The following is a 10245-nucleotide window of genomic DNA, read 5'->3' as shown; positions in this document are numbered from 1 at the left end:
TTTGGGGCAAATTCCACAACATTGTGTTGGAAGCCTAAAACTTGAAGAGTGTCGGCTGTTTTAGCTGCAGAGCAATGCCTATAGTGTTTGAATGACATGTTCAACAATCATCAAACTCCCTTTGACTAAATTGAGTATACGAGATATAATCAGTGCTCCAACACCAGGGGGCAGCAACAACCCCTATCCGTCTACACTTTACACAGCTTTAATGCACAAAGCAGGGTCTGGCAGGACAGGCCTTTCATCTTCAGACAGTGATTTTGCTGCTGGTGCAATACAGCGCATAGTATTGCACCAGCAGCAAAATCATTGAGGCGTTTAAGTTTGGTTTTACTGTTTAATATAATAAGACTAATTTTGTAAAGAGATATTATAATAGTTTATACGTTTTAATGGCATTTCTTTGAACAATCAATTCATTTCCATACCGAAAATGTCTTGCCTGGACTTCTAACTCTAAAGATCTGTACAGAAAAGCAACAGAAAAACACTTTGTTTCCATGAAATGTTCAATGTGATCCCCTGATGCTTTTTGTTAAGAACTTATGACAGTGTGTTGTTTTCTACCTGACCCAAAAAGGAGGAAGAAGAAGAGCACCTGTTGTCGTACCGCTGGAAGACCTCAGAGGCCATCTTAGCAGAACCTCGGGGAACTTGGCCAACACCTCAAGAGCCGAGTTTAACAATCACAGCACCTTCAAGTTATACTTTTTTCACTGCACACAGCACTTTACCAGGAAGTGTCTCAGAACATCATCTGTGCAGCTTGTCCTGCCTCCAGTTACTCTCTACAACTTTGGAACAGAGTGATTTCAAAAGGCTCAAAGAGTAATACACCTTGTGCAGAATCTCTCCTGCTAACCCCACCAGCAAGGGACCTGCTGCAGAGTGGAAGACATCACCTCCAGCTGGCAAACGGAGCTAATGATGTGCTGCTCTTCAAGGCCTCCTGTATCGAGGTGTACAGGCTCCCTGAGGGAGAGGGTGGGGGAGGGATTCCTCTACAGTGGGTGTCCCCTTGCAGCTCAACTACAGCGCTAGTGAAGGAGCTGCTCTACCTGTTTGGATCCATTTTTAATGAGAGGCACCTCTCTGCAGACAGGCTTCTTTTTTCCCCAAACCCAGTGAGTGACAGGCAGTCTGATGTCCTCTGAAGAGAGACCGGGGACCTGAAGCCCCCGAGTGTGGATCTGTCACTGTTGAGGGGGTGAGCAAGGCAAAAACACAAACAACTACTATATGTCAACATGAAGCTTCAGCACAGGTGATTTGGGCTCTTATTATTAGACAATGTTAGTAACAAAAACAACTTATTATGGGTTTTTTCTCCCACCAGTCCCACACATGTTCAAATCTGCAGAACTGTCACAACAGCTGATGATGTGACAGGGTAGGAACTCACCCCCCTGCAGAGATACAGCGGGGACATTGGGGGAGATTTGGACTGCGGTTCTGTATGTGGAGCCAAGCTGTCTCCTGTCCTTTTAACCGGGGATAAAAACCAGTCGCAGATCAGCATGCAGCTTCTGTAGCCATGGAGACATGGAGACATGGAGTCAGAGCATCACTGCCCTGCAGCATGGAGCCTCAGGTAAACCCTTTTATCTGAACACCTTCAGTTACTCAGTGACCTAAGGATGCAGACTAGTCTATATATATCTGATTCTATATTCAGGAGGAAACTGGGTCTGTCCAGGACCATCCAGACGGAGCAGTGCTACACCTGTGCTCTGAAGTCTCAGCAGCCCTAAATACCAGCTTGTACCACTGTTTAACTGGGAGCTGTGGTCTAAAAGGGTGATAACAAAAGTATATCCCTAACCCCTATCCTATACTTACAGATAAAACATCACAAGGTCAAGGAGAGAATTCATAATTACTTAAGAAAAGACGATCAAGATGTTAGGATCCAATTGCGTAATTCAATTCAATTTTTCTCAAATGTAGCTGTTCTTCCAAGCGCGAGCAAATACATGGATTAAATATGAAATGGCAGCACATTTGAGGTCATATTCTTTACTTGAGCTATAGCTGTCTGCCGGTTGTTTTCATATAACTAATGGCTCTGTAGTTCTATTGATTACAAAACAGAAGAATCAGCTAACTTGAATGAATGCGTATACTTTAACAAAATTCAAGATTCAAATAATATAAGAACCCGGAGTTTGGCTGTGTTTAACAGTTATTTCCTTTTTTCCCATTTAAGCTCTAATGTCCTTTTGAATGTACTTTAAGTATAGCTGGATGAACATAAGGTATGATGGGCTGGATGCTATGGGAGTATTTCTCCTGGCAATGGGCCTGATGTTTGCTTTTACATGTTGTTTAATAATGTTTTACCTGAACTATTATTTTACATCATCAATAACGAGGTGTTTTGTGTTTCTGTAAAAAGAACCAAAGTGAGCTAGGGGAGCCTGCAGGCCTGCCTCAGGCACATTGTAATGCAACTAAAACAAGTTTTATTTTTCATGCAATCAGAACACTGGGGTCTGCATTTGCATGTATTACATTCCCTGTAACATCCAGCATCATAGCTGGACTTTTTGTGCAATACTTTTTAATTGATTAAAACATTGATAAATAAACACAAACCACTGTCTGCCTCTGTTGCGATTGGTCAACAGCTTAGATATGTCCCGCCCCTTAGCCTAACGTACAATGTGTTGGAGCGTTAGCCAAAAGAAGCACCAGTGTTACATGGTGATGTCACTATGTTATGGAAGTAAACAAAGGAGTCCAATGGAGGCGTTTCAGGCAGGGGGGGGAGTGTGTGGGAGAGAAACTCCCTCTGGAAGGAACTTTGGGATTGTAGCCTTTGCAGACCTTTTACATGCACTCAAATCTATATAACACACTACAGGAAAGGGAAACCCCAAACAGCATAAAAAGTGTTTTTGAGAATCCATACAGAAAACACAAAACATAATTTTGCAATACTCAAGTCTATCCATATATTTTTCACCCCTAATTTTCTATATAAGTGTATTTTCTTATGAATGACATGTACACGCCGTTTGCCTTGACATTTAAACACAGTGCTAAGCTAACTGTCAGATTACCTTGCCGCCCTGTTATAACTTCACTTGTACTTCCATCAGTGTAAACCAAACTGCAGCACTGAAGGCAGGAGGTAACACCCTGGGATTGTCTGACTTGAAGATGGGTATATTATTTATGAATATACTATCGGTTTCTATTTTGTGTTTCCCATCTACTTAATACCAGCCAGTTCTGTAAATCCATACAAACATAAGATTGGTTATTATTTCAAGGAGGTAAAAGACACAAGGTGGCTGTATAAGCAGCGGTTAAAATACTGCAAATAAATCTCCCAGCGCTGCTTGGCAAAGAGGCAGAGCTTAAACGATGCCCAGTCGCCAAGGGCCTTTTCAATTTACTTCGACCTATAGATTTTCTGCATCATGTTCCCTTGGCTGACATATTGCCAGGTCTTGCATGGAAGTCTTTCATCGTGCAAATGCCAGCTTCCTTCGCATCAACCAGCAGGTTCATTATACGACATACAGAATAGTTTATATAATATTTTAGTGTATCGTATGTCTTTATATTACACTGTGGATATATTTGCAGCAATCTGATGCCAAAACTAACATCTGTTTAACTTTAGGTTCCCCTAAGTGTTGTGCAGCCAGAATGACATATCATATATTATAGTATGATATATTTGGTCCGGAATACCTGGGAGCTTTTTCTTATTTTCTTATTTTCTTTCTCACCATCTCAGTTGCTACGCTCTGTATGAGTGAAGAATGTTCAGAAACCTGGATGAAGTGTTATCATGCTGAAGTGGTTTCTAAAGGGGTACTACAGATAGCATATCCAGGTTCTTTTTAGAGATATTCCAAAAATGTTACATGGCTGCTGTTGACCTATGGGATGCTGTGTGGAGTATTGTAGTAATCTGTTGTTTGGCACTGAGAGTTAGCTTAAGGCTTAAAGCAGCATCTTTCTTCCAATTGAATATGAAGAATACACTTTCTGGAATTAATTGTTGTTACCCGAGGGGGAATTAAAAAGATGTTCACACTGAAGTCACTACGATTTTTGCCAACAGATTGGCTGGAAAAATGTCTTATGAAGAGCTTCGTTTTTTCGCAGATGTATTCAAACTTGGTGAGTGTTGCCTTTAGATAATGTTGCATATGGTCTACAATAGGCAATGTGTGTCTCACTGCCTGTAGGGGATGTGTTTAGGTTGGATTTGAAGTTGGAAGAAAATATGCCTTTCCGAGTATCTTACAGGACCTTTAGTGATTTTTTTACTTACAAAATGTGCAAAAAACTCATGTTTACAGTCTCATTTGCGACAATTACAATGGCTTAAAGGTTTGTTTATTGTCATTCTTCTACAACACAGGGAACAACCACCAATGATGTTTTGGCTGGTTTTAATCATACAGAGCCCTACAGTTGTGGGTTGTGCACATCTCAGTCTAGTGCAGGGGTCTCCAACCTTTCTTCATCTGAGAGCTACTTTCAAAAAATGAAAGTGGCCAAGAGCTACTTGCATCACATCGCTTACATTTATTCACATAGCCCTCATCAGTTGAATTAAGCTATACTTTTGTACACGTGTGAAATTGCAATACCTAAAGCTTATCAAAAATAAGGTCCAAGAAAACGAAGATTTCTCACATATTATTATGGCCCACATAATAAGTACATCACTGAACACACATTCACATAAGTGTCCTTAATCACCACCTTACAAGCATTTCACTCTTTTGTTAGTGAGATTAATGGCACTGCATACAGTCCACCATAGAGGTGTATGCTGGACCCACTTAGGTTCACTTAATAGAGTCATTTAAATGTTCATCAGTCGGTCTTGTTCTGTATTTAGATTTCATTCATGTCAGAAAAAGCTGCTTCACAAAGGTATGTAGAACAGAACCAAATAAAGCAGACATTTTCAGTGCTGCTTGGTGAATGTTCTTATAGTTTTCTGGGTCTACAAGGCTCCAGAAATGTTGTGAGTTTTGCTGAGACTTAAGCTGAACATTATTTTGGAGATCTCCACAGGATTGACACTGAACAGTTGTTCAGCATCTTTTTCTTCTTCTTCTTCGTCTTGACATTAAATTATAAACCATAATAAATCAATTGTATAGGTCTAGCCTCCCTATATCTGTGTGTGAAAATGGTTCCATCCTCAAAAACAAAAAACTAATACTTCTGCAGTCTAGCTGCAGCTTCTAGCTAGGTCTTCTGTTAAAAAAAAGACACACATGACTTGAGTCTGAAAACAGCAGGAGTATTTACAATAGCATTATAAAAACAAAAATAGTGCATGTGGGTGCACACTTACATTCTCTGTCTAACGGGCCGTCTCCACGGCAGCGTTAAAAAAATCTTGGAGGTGGGCGTATCTGAGGCTTGGGGATTTTTTTGCGATCAACCAATCACATGAATCTCCCGCCCGCGACATATGAAGCCAAAAAGCCCGAAGTAAACTGGATATAAACTCCCCAAAACAGGCGAAAACATACCACTGTCTCTGCCAGCTCCCTCCATGCCTGGCTCCTCCGGTTTATATCCCGGTAGGTCTGGTCATAAAGCACCGGGTGATTGATTCGCTACCGCTAATTTCTCCTCCATGTTTTGGAATATGAGGAAATGACCTGCGGTCTGTCTCTCCCAGCATACACGCCGTTTGATTGGCTAGAGCTTGAACTGTCAGATTTGCGTACACGGGATTTGATTGGCTGACGCTTCCTCCTCAGCTTCAAAAGTTGAACATTGTTCAACTTTGGATCTTGAAAATCCTGAGAATCTCCGCTCGCCTGCCCACAATGCATTTCGGCGAAAGCGAAAAAAAGTGACGTCACCCCATTCAAAGTGAATGGGCAGAAGCGTTTCAAGATTTTTTAACGCTGCCGTGGAGACGGCCCGTTACTGTTACATAAATCCCATGAATGTATGAGATTAAGTTAGCTTCATCATATCTCAATCAGTGATTAAGTGAATAATAAAGTTTCTATCGGGTCACTATCAGCCTGTCACTCATTATTTTCAGGGAGGGGGCGGGGTTTGGAGGAACGGAGAGGAGACGGTGATCGCGGAAGCTTTCCTCCTGCCTTCACAAACTTTACACAAGTATTTATCAACTGAAAATAGCAAGAGGACATTCATACTCTGCAATCCAAGACTTGATTAAATCCACCAAAAACCTGACATGACGATAACGAGTGTTTTTCAAAAAACACAAATCCCTCCCTGTGTGTCCTCTGAGGCGCAGCGACAGGGCCTGATTCAGAGCGGGTCATTCTGCTGTTAGTTCTGGACTCGTGCTGGTGGAGAAAGCAGACTGCTCCGTGTGTGTTGTCGCTGTGCTGCTGTCACGTCTGTTCCTTGATCTCTGCGTCACCGACCATTTGATATTCGTGTGACAGAAAAAAATCTAAAATAAAAAAACGTTATTGTCCAGCCGCGGCCGAAAAATCAATAAGCAACCTTACTACGCTATAATCGATAATCGAGCGGCGAGCTACTGAAAAGCTGCCCGCGAGCTACCGGTAGCTCGCGATCGACGTGTTGGAGAGCCCTGGTCTAGTGTATTATGTCTCTTGTTCTTCTCTAAAAACTTAACAGGAAACCTTCTGCCATTTCTGAAGGTGATGATGCCACAAACTTTTTAACAGAGTATTCTTTATGTTGAGAGTTACAGTCGTCTGAGTATAGCATGAACAGGAGGGGGCTAAGCACATAACCCTGTGGTACTCCGATGTTCAACATTAGCGTGATACTCTGTTGTAAAGTGTAGTTGTAGTACTCAAGAAAGAGTTCTTAGTTGGCCAATCAGAATGTAGCCATTGTCATTTTCTTACGTTGATTGCCATAAGGAAATTGTTTAGCTATTGGGCCAAATACGTGCAAGCTTGTACAAGCCAAGGCCGGTTCTGTTTCAATTGTAACTTCTGGTCCTTTTTCGTGCCTGTTATTTTTTTTATCAGGGCGAGTTTCAAGATACTTAGAACCGACTGGTTGCACATGAGCAAAGCAGGGATAACCGCAACATGAGGTGGAGTCAGGGGTTAACCTGGCTCTGGACAGAGAGACAGATGACACAGTAGAGATATTAGTTCAGCAAGCCTCTGGAGGGGTTAACTTAATTAGCAGTGTGTAATGTGTAGAACCAGAATGGCTATCTGTGCAATAATAGAAACATAATTGGTTTATACTCACAGCTTCAGACCCAAGGCCACTGACACAGGGTGGCTTGATGATAACACTTTTTGCAACGGTGCGAAAGTGGTAAAGTAGCTATTCATTTACACTGATGTCAAGTGCACTACAGGGTGTTTCAGTACACTGTTACATCACTGTCGAGTGTTTTTACAGCTTCAACAGAACACACGTCTGACCATGCTCATACCCAGCAGTGATGCTATGGTCAGCAAAAACAGTTTTATTGTTAAAGCTTTTTTTGCTGGCTATATTACTTAGTAGGCTCCTCAATGTTACCTAGGTACATCATGGCAAAATTGCTTAGAATGTAATACATATATTTTAGGATTTTATCCATGTTGTCCCAGAAAAGCGCCTTTCAACGTGAGATGCAGTGAAATACTTTCCAGTATAGCATGTCGTGTTTATGACTCATGCTATCCTGCTACTAAGCACTTCTGGCTTGATTTTGTCTTGATGTACTACACATCCCTGCTGCCTTCAGGTCTCTCCTCTCCTCCACCTCAGTGTTGGATGATCCATGGGTTGTGCAGACTCACAGAGCAGTGTGACTCCACTGATCACTGAGAGGTGAATTCATGTGAGAAGCCAGAAACCTTGGAGCCAGGCTGTGAGCTGTGATCTATCAACCAAGAGTCAGCAGCATCCCTGTGGTCTCAGATGAGGCATTAAAGGTAGGGGACATTAAGGAATGGAGGAAGAAGAGATGAGGTTGGCCAAAAGCATATGTTTTCTTGATGTAACTTTGGGAAATTGGCTTTTGCTTTATTAATAACCAACCAAACTGGTTATCCTGGCAAGTGTTTTAAGATGAAATATGTTGGACTATTTTTCTTTTCCTCCTTTGCAATCAGCAGATGTATTCCTACAGTCATATATAGTTTTTCACATGTACTTATTGTGTCACCTCACTCCTTCTGCTTTATACTTTTAGTTGTGAATAGATCATGCCATGGCAGTAGCTGCTATACTAAAGCTGTTAGTGAAGCTGTTAGGGCTCTGAAGGTTTGTTAAGGAAATGTGTTTTCCTCAGATGTCACTCCATGATGTGAACCAGATTTTGTTATGGTCCCATTACGTTCAATGCATTTGCCCTGAATTTCTGAAATATATATTGTTATCTCATAACTCTCAGAAAAGTTTTCATAGAACAAAAAGCTGCTCTGTTTTTATGAATGATCAAGATACCTCAAAATACCAAGAGAACTTCTCAGTTAATGAGAGCTTGAATTCACGGAAGCAAACTTGTCGCCCTTGTTTGTTCAACTCCAGCACTGAGAAGAGGTGTGTGTGTGTGTGTGTGTGTGTGTGTGTGTGTGTGTGTGGTGTGTGGTGTGTGTGTGTGTGTGTTGTGTGTGTTGTGTGTGTGTGTGTGTGTGTGTGTGGTGTGTGTGTGTGTGTGTGTGTGTGTGTGTGTGTGTGTGTGTGTGTGTGTGTGTGTGTGTGTGTGTGTGTGTGGGTGTGTGTGTGTGTGTGTGTGTGTGTGTGTGTGTGTGTGTGTGTGTGTGTGTGTGTGTGTGTGTGTGTGTGTGTGTGTGTGTGTGTCCCGTGTGTTGTGTGTGTACACGTGTGTGTGTGTGTACACGTGTGTGTGTGTGTACACGTGTGTGTGTGTGTGTACACGTGTGTGTGTGTGTGTTTCTGCCTGTTTTGCCTGGATCTGTGTCATCTGTCCATCCGCAGCAGCTCGGCTAAATGTGATGTGATTCCACGTCAGATTTAATAATCAATCACAAACAAACACAGTGGAGCTATGTTTAGATATGGATCAATGTGGTAATGTGAAGGGAGGCAGATCACGAGTGAATGGACAACTGAAGAGGATTCTACCAGAGTCTTGATGTTTAAATGTCATGATGATTTAATTGCTTTAATTACTTCCCCTGAAGGTGGTTTGAAGAAAAAATAAAAGGCTTATGTTCTTCACTTATGTTCAATGTCTCTGGTTCTCTTCAAAGCATGTCTACCTTCTTCTTTACAGTACATGCTATAAAAGATTCGCAAAAGAAGGGTTACTCATGTAGAAAATGAGAAAGACAAGAAAGCAGATTTACACAAGTGCTGCTCGTTTTTGTTTCCAGAAATCCAAAACCTTATCTGAGAATTAAGTAGTGTGTAACATATGTTTGTACATTTTTTTAAATAAGCTAAGGTTTATACATGTTTTTTGTGTCAATAGGGAATGACACATGCCTCCTTGACTGCAGACCTTTTCAGACACAGCGAGATTATACCTCCCTCTTTTAGAAAGAAGGAAGCAGTACGGTGAAATTAAATAGATAATAAAGAAGAACAAGAATAATTGCCTGAACCAAAACGATAAGATTGATGCCAACATTCAGCATGGGATTAATTAATAACGTTTTTCCTTTGGCTGTCATTAATGCAAAGCTTTTCTCTACTGTTAAATGAGGTAGAGTGATGACACTAGCTCCACCAGCACCATTCATTGCAATCAATACAGCAGCCCTGCAACAAATACTGCCTCCATTTTACAGTTCCAATTATTTTTGACTGTCAGATATGTATTGACACCCTGTAGGCAGAGTATTGTATCAATACTTTTTTGATAAGAACTTAAATTACTCCTAAGCAGTGCGGTTTTAGTGTTGTGTTGCCTCGAAATAGAGTTAGCATTTGAGCACTGCCTGAAATAAGGTCTATTTTTAACACAAACTTGGGAGGTTTCAGTAGAACCCTAACCCTAACCCTGAAGTTGTGTCATAAAAACAGAAGTTGCTAAAAAAGTGGCTAAATGACAATTCTAAAAGTCATCGCGCCAAACATTAGCCGCCTTTAGCTTAGCGCTGGTGAAGAGAAGTCATGTGACCCTCACCACCGCTAAGCTGAACGCTGTGTTAACAGGTTGCTTCATCTGTTAACATGAGACATTTGTTTTAACAAGTGTTTTTCTTGATATTGTGATAACTGTGTGTTATTTTTTATAGTGAATAAACCATATTCCTCCATACTGCACCGCACTACTTAGCAGCGAGTCTGGCATATACAGTGTGTGCAGTGCAGCAGTGG

Source organism: Trematomus bernacchii, unplaced genomic scaffold (genome assembly GCF_902827165.1).
Source record: "Trematomus bernacchii unplaced genomic scaffold, fTreBer1.1, whole genome shotgun sequence".
In the NCBI taxonomy this organism is placed as follows: Eukaryota; Metazoa; Chordata; class Actinopteri; order Perciformes; family Nototheniidae; genus Trematomus; species Trematomus bernacchii.
This window is presented reverse-complemented; position numbering follows the sequence as displayed.